Source organism: Penaeus vannamei, chromosome 6, assembly GCF_042767895.1.
Source record: "Penaeus vannamei isolate JL-2024 chromosome 6, ASM4276789v1, whole genome shotgun sequence".
Taxonomy (NCBI): Eukaryota; Metazoa; Arthropoda; class Malacostraca; order Decapoda; family Penaeidae; genus Penaeus; species Penaeus vannamei.
The window spans coordinates 45,969,894-45,985,644 of record NC_091554.1 but is presented as its reverse complement, the minus strand read 5'-3'; the positions used below and the strand labels follow the sequence as shown (position 1 = coordinate 45,985,644).

The 15,751-nt window shown below is 33.6% G+C and overlaps 1 protein-coding gene across 2 annotated transcripts in view; it reads left to right on the top strand.

Annotated features, from left to right (window-relative positions):
• LOC113811920 (epidermal growth factor receptor kinase substrate 8) overlaps positions 1 to 15,751 on the top strand; it is a 533,483-nt gene that overhangs the window by 260,309 nt on the left and 257,423 nt on the right. The gene's annotated exons all lie outside the window — the stretch shown is intronic.

Below are 15,751 nucleotides of genomic sequence, written 5' to 3'. Positions count from 1 at the left end.
AAGGATGCTTTAGCAACCTTTGTCGGTGAACATCCTGATTATTGGGACAACATGCTTCCGTTTGTCAGACTTGCCGTCAGTATATTGTGCGGTGCACAGGAGCGTAGGTCAACAGCCGTTATATCTGCTGACGGGTAAAGACAGATATTTTCCCCCAAGGTATCACGAACGAGCAAGATCACGACGAAGAGACTGCCCAGGTGTTGAGATAGAACCTGCGAGATGCAAGGCTGGCCGCTAAGAAAGCTGCCAGGAGAGCTCAACAAGGATAGGCCTGAGATTATAACAGAAGAGCACGACAACGGTTTGATCCTGCTGAGGGAGACCTTGTTCTGCTCAAGCTCTTCGATCGTCCAGGTGGGTCAAGTAGAGCCTTAGGACCAAGGTGGAGCAGGCCTGCCCGCATAGTGAAGAAGATTGCGCCTGTGAATTATTTGGTTCGAGAACCGAATGAGCCACACAATGAAGTAAATTACCATGTTAATGAAATGCGTCTGTATACGCCCAGTCGAGAGGTGGAATATCCTGAGTCGGAGTCGGATTTAAATGAAGATAACCTAGGAGAGTAAGGAATGAGACATGGCCAGTAGCACTTATATTTTTGGAGTTTTGTTGCAGACTTTCTTGGGGAGTTTGTCGCAGGTTTCTCTTGGGAGTTATCCCAGAGCTTCATTTTGGTTGTGCACTGCTGTTTTATTATGAAATTGAAAATTCCTTAGGTTATCATGTCTATGTAAGACCTTCCATTAATCCGTCCTTTCTTTGCAGAAGTTTGGCCTATTTCTCGATATGCAGGTATGAGTCCGCCAAATGACGTTAATGGACTTTGGTGGGGAGGAGTTGTAGTGACCTACGACGCATTTTCCCGACGAGGACGGGAATACACGAGTCCCCCTCCCCCTCCCACCCGGAAAGGATGGGATATCGTCTTCCCGGGCGAAGCATATCCGCCAGGAGCACTACATTTTTCATTTTTACTTTATCTTATTGTTTGTTTCATAGATTGTATTAATGTATATTTTAAGTGAATCGTTCATGACTTAAAACCCATTTTCTTTGATTTTACGTACATTTTTAAACGTTTTTCTTTAACTTGTTAAGGGAAATAGGTCGTTTTAATTATCTTTTCTTTTAGTTTGGTTATTTTTACTTTTTCTATAAGAGATTGCAATTTTAGAAAGTTGATTTTAAGCTTATTTTACTATTTTTTTACGAATTTAAGTGGCAGCGCCATTTATTGGCGATTTCCGTCAAAAGCCCAGGAGGCCTCGGCTGCAGCTTCATTGGGGGCAAAGCAGATAAATAGGCTGGAAATCGTGGGCCTCGTCTTCAAATCCTCCTGAGCTCTCTGTCTGCGCTTTTCCCTTACACTTTTCTACGCCTGACTCTTAATTCTGAGCAAACTTTCCTCCCTCTACTCCTCTCCTCTCTACTTCTACCTTACTCTACCTCTACCCCTCTCTACTTCTACCTTACTCTACCTCTACCCCTACTTTCATATATATATATATATATATATATATATATATATATATATATATATATATATATATATATATATATATATATATATATATATATATATATATATATATATATATATATATATATATATATATATATATATATATATATATATGTGTGTGTGTATATATATGTATATATATATATATATATATATATATATATATATATATATATATATATATATATATATATATATATATTAGCTCGGTTATTTTTGAGAACTTACTTCATTTGATCACAGTCGTAAGGACGCGGATTCAATGGAGGCTATTTTGATGAGAAACTTTAGCTTTTCTTCTTCATAATAAGGCGCAGTGCTCTAGTTTGTTTTGGGATCTGTGTTTTTGTATTTTTTAAGTCCTGAGCTTTTTCGCCTTCATCTGTTTTTTCCCTTTTATTAATTTTATCACAAAATTCATTTGTAAGTATTGTGTTTTGCTATTTATAGTTCGGCATTCTTTTTGTGATTTACGTGTTTTATGTTTTGTTTTATGTTAAATATATAAATGATTTTAACATGTATTTTATGACTTCCTAGTAAATTTCCTCTTGCTAAGATTTCACCACGAAATAAATAAAGAATAATTTAAAGAAATGAAGTAAAATACAGAAAGTAAAGATAAAAGTTATGAAAATAAACAATGATATATAATTCATTAAAATTGAAACATTAAAAGATCCAGTAACTAAAAAAGTTAAAATAGAAGCTTTAAAATCAATATTTCATGTTGACATGATTGTCACTTAAAAAACCTACCAGTTAAATTTAATAACCTGACTGAAATACCCTCTATCAGACTATCATACATAGACTGACGCACTCTCCATGGATAAACCACGCTAACCAATACGGGAAACCCTCGAGTTATTGGTCAGATATACCTTTCTTCACCACATCCTTTACTATTATTTCTCACCCTTTTCTACACGTCTCCTACTTTACATCCACAATATTCGTTCCTGGACGGATTAACCAGGTGGTGGCAGCGCTACCGGGCGGATATTTGGAGTGGATATTAAAGTAAAGGGTTGGATTCACTACCTAATCATCCCATAAACTCGATAAAGGGTTTTTTTTTTCGACCATATTCTCAAAAGGCTATATATCGCTAGATTTCGCCGTTTTTTCGACTTTGCGGATTTTTATACTTTTAGCCCTTTTTTCATTATGGATGGGCTTTATAATCATTATCATCATTATTATCATTAATTTTATGAATATCATCATTATAGTAATTGTCGCCAAAATTATCCTTAAAATAATCATTATAATATTTATTATCTTCATCATAAATGTCATTTTCCTCATTATAACTATTTTTATAATGACAAAAACAGTAATGATAATTTTACAAAATGATAACAACAAAAATAATATTTATAACAATAATAGCGATATTATGATTATTTCTAATATTGATACTATTTCTAATTATTATCATTATCGGTATTATTATTGTTATTATCATGAAAATCATTATAATATTGTTGATTATTGGTATTATTGCATTAATTACGCAAATTATCATTATAATTATCATTTTATTATTATCCTAATTAATGTCATAATTATCCTAATCAATGTCATAATTATCGTTATTATCGTCATTATTAATGGGATTATCATCAAAATGATGATAATTAGCAGAATTATTGCAGAAATCATCATAATCATCCCATAAACTCGAAAAAGGGGGTTTCTCAAACATATTCTCAAAAGGCTATATATCGCTAGATTTCTCCGTTTTTTTCGAATTTGGGGATTTTTATACTTTTCGCATTTTTTTCATTATGGATGGGCTCTATAATTATTATCAACATTATTATCATTAATATCATTATCATCATTATAGTAATTATCGCCATAATTAACCTTAATATAATCATTATAATAGTTATTATCTTAATCATTAATGTCATTTTCCTTATTATAACTATTTTTATAATGAAAATAGCAATAATGATAATTTTAGAAACAATAACAACAACAACAATAATCATAATAACAACAATAGCGATATTATGATTATTTCTATTATTATTATTATTATTAATTATTATTATTATCGTTATTATAATTGTTATTATCATGAAAATCATTAGAATATTGTTGATTATTGCTATTATTACATCAATTACACAAATTATCATTATAATTATCATTTTATTATAATTATCCTAATTAATGTCATAATTATCCATAATTATCGTCATTATTAATGGGATTATCATCAAAATCATCATAATTAGCAGAATTATTGCAGAAATCATCATAATCATTCCATAAACTTGAAAAAGGGATTTTTTCGACCATATTCTCAAATGGCTGTATATCGCTAGATTTCGCAGTTTTTTCGGCTTTGGGGATTTTTATACTTTTAGCCTTTTTTCACTATGCATGGGCTTTATAGTTATTATCATCATTATTATCATTAATATCATTAAGATCATCATTATCATCATTATCGTAATTATCGCCATAATCATTATAATATTTATTATCTTAATTATTAATGCAATTTTCCTTATTATAACTATTTTTATAATGACAATAACAATAATGATAACTTAAGAATTAATAACAACAACAATAATAATTATAATAACAATAATAGCGATATTATGATTATTTCTATTATTGTCATTATTTTAATTATATTTTCATTATTGTTATTATTGTTATTTTCATGAGAATCATTAGAATATTGTTGATTATTATTATTATTGCATTAATTACACAAATTATAATTATAATTACCATTTTATTATATTTATCCTAATTAGTATCATAATGATAATTAATGTCATAATTATCATTATCATCGTCATTATTAATTGGATTATCATCAAAATCATTATAATTAGCAGAACTATTACAGATATACTCATAATCACCCCAAAAACTCGAAAATGTTTTTTTTTTCGACCATATTCTGACAAGGCCATATATCGCTAGATTCCGCCGTTTTTTTTTTTTTTTCTTTTACTTTGGGGATTTTTATACTTTTAGCCTTTTTATATTATGGATGGGCTGCATAATTATTATCATCATTATTATCATTAATATCATTAATATCATCATTATCAACATTATAGTAATTATCATCATTATAGTAATTATCGCCATAATTACCCCTAATATAAACATTATGATAGTTATTATCTTAATTGTTAGTCATTTTCCTCGTTATAACTATATTTATAATGATAACAATAATGATAATTTTAGAAATGATAACAACAATAATAATTATAATAACAATAATAGCGATATTATGATTATTTCTAATATTATTATTATTATTAATCATTATCATTATCGTTATTATTATTGTTATTATCATGAAAATCATTAGAATATTGTTGATTATTGGTATTATTGCATTAATTACGCAAATTATCACTATAATTATCATTTTATTAAAATTATCCTAATTTATGTCATAATCATCCTAATTAATGTCATGATTATCCTAATTAATATCCTAATTAATAATTAAAATTAATATCATCATTATTAATGGGATTATCATAAAAATCATCATGATTAGCAAAATTATTGCAGAAATCATCATAATCATCCCATAAACTGGAAAAAGTTTTTTTTTCGACCATATTCTCAAAAGGCCATATGTCGCAAGATTTCGCCGTTTTTTTTTTTTTTTTTGGGGGGGGGGATTTTTATACTTTTAGCTTTTTTATATTATGGATGGGCTTTATAATTATTATCATCCTCATTATTATCATTAACATCATTAATATCATAATTATTATCATTATAGTATGTATCGCCATAATTACCCTTAAAATAATCATTATAATAGTTATCATCTCAATCATTAATGCAATTTTCCTCATTATAACTATTTTTATAATGATAATGTCAATAATGATAATTTTAAAAATAATAACAACAACAATAATAATTATAATAACAATACTAGCGATATTGTGATAATTTCTATTATTATTATTATTATTAAAAATTATTATCATTATCAATATCATTATTATTATCATGAAAATCATTAAAATATTGTTGATTGACTTTTGGGATTTCATAAGTTTTAGCCTTTATTTCATTATAAGTGGACTCTATAATTATTATTATCATCATTATTGTCATTATTATTATGATTATCATCATTATAGTCATTATCGTCATCATCATTATTATCATTATCATTATTGAGGTTATAATTATCATTATGCTAATTATTACTGTCATTTTCATCATTATAACTATTTTTATAATGATAATAACAATAATGATAATTTTAGAAATAATAATAACAATAATACTCATTATAATAACAATAATAATGATATGATTATCATTATCATCATGTTCATCATTATTGTCATTATTCTTATGATTATCATCATTATAGTCATTATCGTCATGATTATCATAGTTATCATTATCATTATTGCAGTTATAACGATTATTATGCTAATTATTACTGTCATTTTCATCATCATAACTATTTATATAATGATAATAAAAATAATAATAATTTTAGAAATAATAATGACAATAATACTCATTATAATAACAATAATAATGATATTATAATCATTTCTATTGTCATTATTAGTATGAGAATTATTAGAATAAAGTTAATTATTGCTATTATTATCAGTAATTATAAAAATTATCATGATTATCATTTTATTATTATTATCATCATTAATGTCATTATCATCATAATTATCATCATTATTGTACTGCGTACGTCCCGACTCGAAGGATGATATCATCTCCAGTTGAAGTCGCCAAGCTAAAATAGCTTTTTTTTTTTTTTTTTTTTTTAATCTAATTATTGTTGATATGTTTTGGCCGAAGTGCACAGTTTTTAAGACAACTGTTTATTATCGGATTTTCTCCGTATCCTTTCCTGTATTTATTTTTTTTCTAATGTTCTTTCCTTTTGTCGACGTCTCCAAATTCCCGCGATAACCACCGAAGGAGGTGACGGTCGTTACCCAGCTTCTTTTTTGTTTTTCCCCTTCCCTCTCTCGGTTCGGTTGTTTGGGTTGTCGAACTATCGGCTTGGTCTTCAGGCACTTCTTTTGCCTATATTCTTCTTTCGCGCCATGCCTGGGTCTTGCCCTGGGGGTTTCTTTCGGGGTATAAGTACTCGTGGTAGGGGGAAGGAAGATAACTTCGGTCCTGACCTCTGTCCCGCACTTTGGTCCTTCGCGGTTACAATTTTACCTGTGTTGTGCTCTCACTCGGATTTACCCTGGGATATACTTCGCGCACGGATTTACCAGGATTGCTGAGTATCTCCTCAAAGCTAAGTGGTTGATGGTTGTGTGTAGGAGACGACTGGTCTCTTTTGGACTTTAGCGTGACATGCTGCATTATCATCTGCAGGGTGCACTCTTTCGTAAAGTCCCATAACATTTTTGCGTATTTCCCAGTGTTTGAGAGCATTAGGACCAAGTGATTTAAATGAACACTGCTTGAGGACCCGTACCTCCAGTGTATTCATTTTTTTAACTAAGTTATTACTTAGTTTCCTTTCAATCCTGCCTGAGGATCCATACCTCCTGGAATAAAGATCTTGTTTAGTACCATTACGTACTTTATCGTTAATTGTTTTGTTTCGCTTAATGCGTGTTTGTTGATTACTGCTTGATCTTGTGGGTGATCAAGCAGCCCTTTGTAATTGTCCCTCCAGTGTGACTTTCCCTTTTTAATACTTAAGTTGATACTTCGTTGTATTTCGTTCGTACTTGAGTAGTCATACCTCCTGTACATATTTTTTTTATTTAAAGTTAATGTTAATGTTTCCTTTCGTCCCTGCTTGAGGATCCGTACCTCCGGGATAAAGATCGTTATCAGGATCTTCTTACATATTTTGTTTGATATGTTTCTGTTGATTTCTGCCTGACCTTGTGGGTGATCAGACAGACTTTGTTGCTCCGTATCTCCTGATAACGAGCCCTTAGTATCACATGATATTTGATTTTTGTTGTTGTCGTTTGTTGTTTCGGCTGATTCCTGTCTGACCTTGTGGGTGTTCAGGCAGTCTTCGTGAATAGTCCCTTCCTTGACTTTTTCAGCCTTCTTATTAATTTATTTCTTAATTCTTTTTGTACACAAGTACTCTTACTAGGTATCCGTCAGCATTAGCTTTGGTTTAACAGTTAACATCCATTTGGGTTGGATGTTAACAATTTAACGTAATTTAGGGACTTGGATGCTTTTATGCTGATCCCCTAATAACAGTACTTCTGGAGTTGGGACGCCAACTTAGGGAAGACATTTTTTATTATCGTGGTAAGTTTATCTGGTGTTAATTTCTCGTGCATCACCTCCGCTGTGATAAATCGGTGATGCACACACCTTTGTCTACTTTTCATGACTGAAAAATGGGTGTAATGAGTGAGTGTAACTTGCTCTCTAAATAAACATCGTACCATCTTAGAGCTTTTACTCAACTCCAGTCAGAATAATTTATACCACCACTAAAGTTCTGGTTCTGACCAAGGTTAGATGCCTAAATCTTTCTCGGACTCAGGTCTCCTAAACAGCACATCGCTGGTTGCTCTGACATCACGCAACCCTTGAAAGGCTGTAAAAAGGCTAGATAAATCAGAGAATATTAAGCTGATATCAAAAGAACAGATTCATTTAGCTATACCTGTGTTCCCGCTCCCAGCAGGCGGATGCTCAAACCGAAGGGAAGAAGAAGAATCCTATGATCTTGCTTTTTTCTTCCAAACACGTCCACGCAGACGCTCAGCCTACGCTATCTCCCTTTTCACATCTACACATTTACACATCCAACATTCAGCACACACATTCTGTACTTTCTTTCCACCCTTCTCTGATACAACACCCACACCCACTTACACGACATACACGGTTCCCGAACCTACTAATCGGGTGGTGGCAGCGTGCCGTAGGCCTGGAACCTTACATCTGTTCACTGCAGACGAATCTTTCCCTTGAGCAAAAACTCCATATTCTCGGTTGAGCCCAGACTCAACCAGACAACTTAAAGTCTACTGGGTCTACGCCCCGCTACAATTATTGTTAATAATAAAGGAATTATCCTGAAAATCACCACAATTACCTGAATTAATGCTAAAATAATCATAATTATCATTTAAAAGCGAAAAGGTTTTTTTCGACGTTGTTCTCAAAAGGCTGTAATACGCTAGATTTTGCCGTTTTTTCGACTTTAGGGACTCTTAGTTTTAGCCTTTATTTCATTAGAAATGGACTCTATAATTATCATTATCATCATCATCATCGTTATTGCCATTATCCTTATGATTATCATCATTATAGTCAGTATCATCATTATTATCATTATTATCATTATCATTATTGTAGTTATAATGTTGATTATTGCTATTATTGCAGTAATTATGAAAATTATCATTATGATTATCATTTTATTATTATTATTGTTATTGTCATTATCATTATTATTGTCATTATCATTATAATTATCATTATTATTGTCATTATCATCATAATTATCATCATTATTGTTAATAATAAGGGAATTATCCTGAAAATCACCACAATTACCTGAATCATTGTTAAAATCATCATAATTATCATTTAAAAGCGAAAAGGTTTTTTTCGACGTTGTTCTCAAAAGGCTAGATTTTGCCGTTTTTTGGGACTTTATTAGTTTTAGCCTTTATTTCCTTAGAAATGGACTCGAAAATTATTATTATCATCATCATCATCATTATTGCCATTATCCTTATGATTATCATCATTATAGTCATTATCATCATGATTATCATTATTATCATTATCCTTATTGCAGTTATAATGATTATTGAGCTAATTATTACTGTGATTTTCATCATTATAACTATTTTTATAATGATAATAACAATAATGATAATTTTAGAAATAATAATGACAATAATATTCATGATAATAACAATAATAATGACATTATTATTATTTCAATTGTCATTATAAGTATGAAAATTATTAGAATAGAGTTAATTATTGCTATTATTGCAGTAATTATCAAAATTATCATTATGATTATCATTTTATTATTATTATTGTTATTGTCATTATCATTATTATTGTCATTATCATTATAATTATCATTATTATTGTCATTATCATCATAATTATCATCATTATTGTTGATAATAAAGGAATTATCATGAAAACCATCACAATTACCTGAATTAATGTTAAAATCATCATAATTATCATTTAAAAGTGAAAAAGGTTTTTTTTTTTTTTTTTCTTTTTTTTTTTGGACGTTTCTCTCTAAAGGCTGTTATACGCTAGATTTTGCCGTTATTTTGACTTGCGGGATTTTATTACTTTTGGCCTTTATTTCTTTATAAATGGACTCTATAATTATCATCATCATTATTGTCATTATTATTATGATTATCATCATTATAGTCATTATTGTCATGATCATCATTATTATCATTATCATTATTGCAGTTATAATCATTATTATGCTAATTATTACGGTCATTTTCATCATTATAACTATTTTATAATGATAAAAACAATAATGATAATATATGAAATAATAATGACAATAATACTCATTATAGTAACAATAATAATGATATTATTATTTCTATTGTCATTATTAGTATGAATATTATTAGAATAGAGTTGATTGTTGCTATTATTCCAGTAATTATCAAAATTGTCATTATGATTATCATTTTATTATTATTACCATTATTATTGTCATTATCATCATGATTATCATTATTAGTGTTAATAATAAAGGAATTATCATGAAACCATCACAATTACCTGAATTAATGTTAAAATCATCATAATTATCATTTAAAAGCGACAAAGGTTTTTTTTTTTTTTTTTTTTTTTTGGACGTTTCTCTCAAAAGGCTGTAATACGCTAGATTTTGCCGTTTTTTCGACTTACGGGATTTGATTACTTCTGGCCTTTATTTCAAAATGTAGCGTATTACAGTCTTTTGATGGAAACGTCGAAAAAAAAACCCTTTTCGCTTTTAAATGGTAATTATAATGATTTTGACATTAATTCAGGTATTTGTGATTTGTGATTTTCATGATAATTCCTTTATTATTAACACTGATGATAATTATGATGATAATGATGATAATTATGATGATAATTATGATGATAATTACAATAATAATGATGATAATAATAAAATGATAATCATAACCCTTTTCGATTTTAAATAATAATTATGATGATTTTGACATAAATTCAGGTAATTGTGATGATTTTCATGATAATTCCTTTATTGTTAACAATAATAATGATAATCATGGTGATAATGACAATAAAAATGATGATAATAGAATGATAATCATAATGAAAATTTTCATAATTACTACAATAATAGCAATGATTAACTCTATTCTAATAATTTTCATACTAATAATGACAATAGAAATAATAATATCATTATTATTGTTATTGTAATGAGTATTATTCCTATTATTATTTCTAAATTATCATTATTGTTATTATCATTATGAAAATAGTTATAATGATAAAAATTACAGTAATAATCAGCATAATATTCATTATAACTGCAATAATGATAATGATAATAATGATAGAAATGATTAAGTCTATTCTAATAATTTTAATACTAATAATGACAATAGAAATAATAATAATATCATTATTATTGTTATTATAATGAGTATTATTGTCATTATTATTTCTAAAATTATCATTATTGTTATTATTATTATAAAAATAGTTATAATGATGAAAATGACAGTAATATTTATCATAATAATCATTATAACTGCAATAAAGATAATGATAATAATGATAATCATGACGATAATGACTATAATGATGATAATCATAAGAATAATCACAATAATGATGACAATGATGATAATAATAATATTAGAGACCATATATACTGAAATAAAGGCTAAAATTAATAAAATCACAAAAGTCGAAAAAACGGTAAAATATAGCGTATTACAGCCTTTTGAGAGAAACGTCGATTTTTTTTTTTTTTTTTGATTTTTGATTTGATTACCTCAGGTAATTGTGATGATTTTGATGATGATTCCTTCATTATTAACAATAATGATGATAATTATGATGATAATGACAAGAATAATGATAATGATAATAAAATGATAATCATAATGATAATTTTGATAATTACTGCAATAGCAATAATTAACTCTATTCTAATAATTTTCATACTAATAATGACAATAGAAATAATGTTATTATTGTTATTATAATGAGTATTATTGTCATTATTTCTAAAATTATCCTTATTGTTATTATTATTATAAAAAATAGTTATAAGGATAAAAATGACAGTAATAATCAGCATAATAATCATTATAACTGCAATAATGATGATGATAATAATGATAATCATGACGATAATGACTATAATGATGATAATAAGAATAATAACAATAATGATGATAATGATGATAATAATAATTATAGAGTCCATTTATAATGAAAGAAAGGCTAAAACTAACGCCGACGGGGGCGCATAGCCGCATCCACCCTTTGCTTGTACCTGCGAGGGTCCCTCATGGTAAGTCGCCAGGCAGGGACTCGGCCCATCTCAAGCTCCTCATGACAGGTTTGATCGATCAGCCCAAGCCACGACTTCCTAGGTCGACCCACAGGCCTCCTCCACCCAGGGTTGTCTAAAACAGAGACAACTTGCTGGGCGGCATCATCCTGGGGGAAGCGAGCCAGGTGGCCGTAAAGCCTGAGTTGGCGATCACGGATTGTGCAGGTAATAGGTCCTGTGCCAGTCTCGCGGTGGAGCCGTTGGTTGGACACATGGTCCCGGCGCAAGGACCTATTACAAAAGGCATCAAGTCAAGAATCCAAGGCGCAGGATAGTGTCCAGGTTTCACTACCATATAGCAAAAGTGGGACTATTAGGGCCTTGAAGACACGATGCTTGGTCCTTCTGCACAGGTACCGGCATCTCCAAATACTCTTGTCGAGAGAGTTCATGACCCCTGCTGCCAGGCCAATCCGTCTACTGACTTCATGGTCTGAAAGCCCAGAGTTATGAATTACACTACCAAGGTATGTAAAGCTCTCTGTGACTTCAATGTCCTCGCTACAAGCACGTACCGACTGAACAGGTTCTCCTAGCAAGTCCCCAAAGTCCTGGATCTTGGTCTTGGTCCAGGAGACCTCTAGACCCAAGGGCTTCGCTTCATTACTAAATGCATCGAGAGCCACCACTTAGGATTCCAAAGACTCAGATAGAATGGCAACATTATCAGCAAAGTCAAGGTCGGTAACCTTGATATTGCCCACAATGACTTTGAATAGTAGCTCTGCCCATTATCCAGTCCATGCAAGTGTTGAAAAGCGTTGGTGCAAGGACACAGCCTTGCCTCATTCTTGAACTAACAGGAAAGAAGCTTGACAGGCCCCCACCACACTTAATAGCACTTTCAGTACCAGTATACAGACTTGCTATTAGTCCAATAATTCTTGTTGGAATTCCTCTCAGTTTCAAGATCTCCCAGAGTGATTCCCGATGCACCGTATCGAATGCCTTCTTGAGGTTGATGTAGGCTGCAAGCAGCCCACGCCTGAACTCACGACGACGCTCTTTAATGACTCGAAGCGCTAGGATATGGTCTATTGTGGACTTACCAGAAGGATGTGGACGAGAAACTTGCCTGGTATACTGAGCAGTGTGATGCCTCGGTGGTTGCTGCAGTCCCATCGGTCCCCCTTCCCCTTCCAGAGAGGGATGACCACACCCCTCAACAGGTCAGGGGGAACGGTACCAGACCGCCAGATGGCAACCAGGACGGCATACTACCCCCACTCCATGGGTTCACCACCATCCTTTAACAGTTCAGCTGGGATGCCGCATATACCAACTACTTTACCACTATTCAGCTTGGAGATTGCCCCCCTAACTTCTGTTAGGGAGGGGTCATCCTCACTGATGGGTGGGTCCGGCAACGGAATCTCGGCACTACCCGCATCCAAGTTAACTGTTGGTGTGTCAACCTGATACAACTGCTCGAAATATTCAGCCCAACGTTCCCGCACCACAACAGGATCTGAGACGATCTGACCACTTACTGAGCGAACTGCTGTCACCTGTGAAGAGGGCTTGGAGCTCAGCTTTCTCAGGGCTTGGTATGCAGGACGAAGGTCATTTACTAAGAAATGGCCTTCTACCTCCTCAGCAAGATTCCTAATAAACTGTTCCTTGTCTCTTCTTAACAAAGACCGAGTTCTGCGCACCTGAGAATGTTGCAAATCTCGATCCCCTGTCAGACGAGCCGCACGACACGCATCTGTGGCATCCAGTGTCTCCTGCGAGATGAAATTTCGCCTTGCTCTCGGGCGTTCACCAATCGTCTTTTGGCCTGCATCAAGCGTTTCACGTTTGAAGGTGTCCCACAGTACAGGATCCGACAGATTTTCGAGTGCTATGAAACGACCATAGACTGCCTCAGCAAACCCCCGGAAAGCCAGAAATCCTCAAATTCTGGGACCTAGCAAAGTCCCGACAAAGGAGGCTATTTTCGCTGCCGGTATCAGCTCCCGAACCATGGGGACCGACAGACATCTTATAGCCAGCTCGATCACAGCCAGATACCGCATTGCAAGGACCTATTACAAAAGGCATCAAGTCAAGAATCCAAGGCGCAGGATAGTGTCCAGGTTTCACTACCATATAGCAAAAGTGGGACTATTAGGGCCTTGAAGACACGATGCTTGGTCCTTCTGCACAGGTACCGGCATCTCCAAATACTCTTGTCGAGAGAGTTCATGACCCCTGCTGCCAGGCCAATCCGTCTACTGACTTCATGGTCTGAAAGCCCAGAGTTATGAATTACACTACCAAGGTATGTAAAGCTCTCTGTGACTTCAATGTCCTCGCTACAAGCACGTACCGACTGAACAGGTTCTCCTAGCAAGTCCCCAAAGTCCTGGATCTTGGTCTTGGTCCAGGAGACCTCTAGACCCAAGGGCTTCGCTTCATTACTAAATGCATCGAGAGCCACCACTTAGGATTCCAAAGACTCAGATAGAATGGCAACATTATCAGCAAAGTCAAGGTCGGTAACCTTGATATTGCCCACAATGACTTTGAATAGTAGCTCTGCCCATTATCCAGTCCATGCAAGTGTTGAAAAGCGTTGGTGCAAGGACACAGCCTTGCCTCATTCCTGAACTAACAGGAAAGAAGCTTGACAGGCCCCCACCACACTTAACAGCACTTTCAGTACCAGTATACAGACTTGCTATTAGTCCAATAATTCTTGTTGGAATTCCTCTCAGTTTCAAGATCTCCCAGAGTGATTCCCGATGCACCGTATCGAATGCCTTCTTGAGGTTGATGTAGGCTGCAAGCAGCCCACGCCTGAACTCACGACGACGCTCTTTAATGACTCGAAGCGCTAGGATATGGTCTATTGTGGACTTACCAGAAGGATGTGGACGAGAAACTTGCCTGGTATACTGAGCAGTGTGATGCCTCGGTGGTTGCTGCAGTCCCATCGGTCCCCCTTCCCCTTCCAGAGAGGGATGACCACACCCCTCAACAGGTCAGGGGGAACGGTACCAGACCGCCAGATGGCAACCAGGACGGCATACTACCCCCACTCCATGGGTTCACCACCATCCTTTAACAGTTCAGCTGGGATGCCGCATATACCAACTACTTTACCACTATTCAGCTTGGAGATTGCCCCCCTAACTTCTGTTAGGGAGGGGTCATCCTCACTGATGGGTGGGTCCGGCAACGGAATCTCGGCACTACCCGCATCCAAGTTAACTGTTGGTGTGTCAACCTGATACAACTGCTCGAAATATTCAGCCCAACGTTCCCGCACCACAACAGGATCTGAGACGATCTGACCACTTACTGAGCGAACTGCTGTCACCTGTGAAGAGGGCTTGGAGCTCAGCTTTCTCAGGGCTTGGTATGCAGGACGAAGGTCATTTACTAAGAAATGGCCTTCTACCTCCTCAGCAAGATTCCTAATAAACTGTTCCTTGTCTCTTCTTAACAAAGACCGAGTTCTGCGCACCTGAGAATGTTGCAAATCTCGATCCCCTGTCAGACGAGCCGCACGACACGCATCTGTGGCATCCAGTGTCTCCTGCGAGATGAAATTTCGCCTTGCTCTCGGGCGTTCACCAATCGTCTTTTGGCCTGCATCAAGCGTTTCACGTTTGAAGGTGTCCCACAGTACAGGATCCGACAGATTTTCGAGT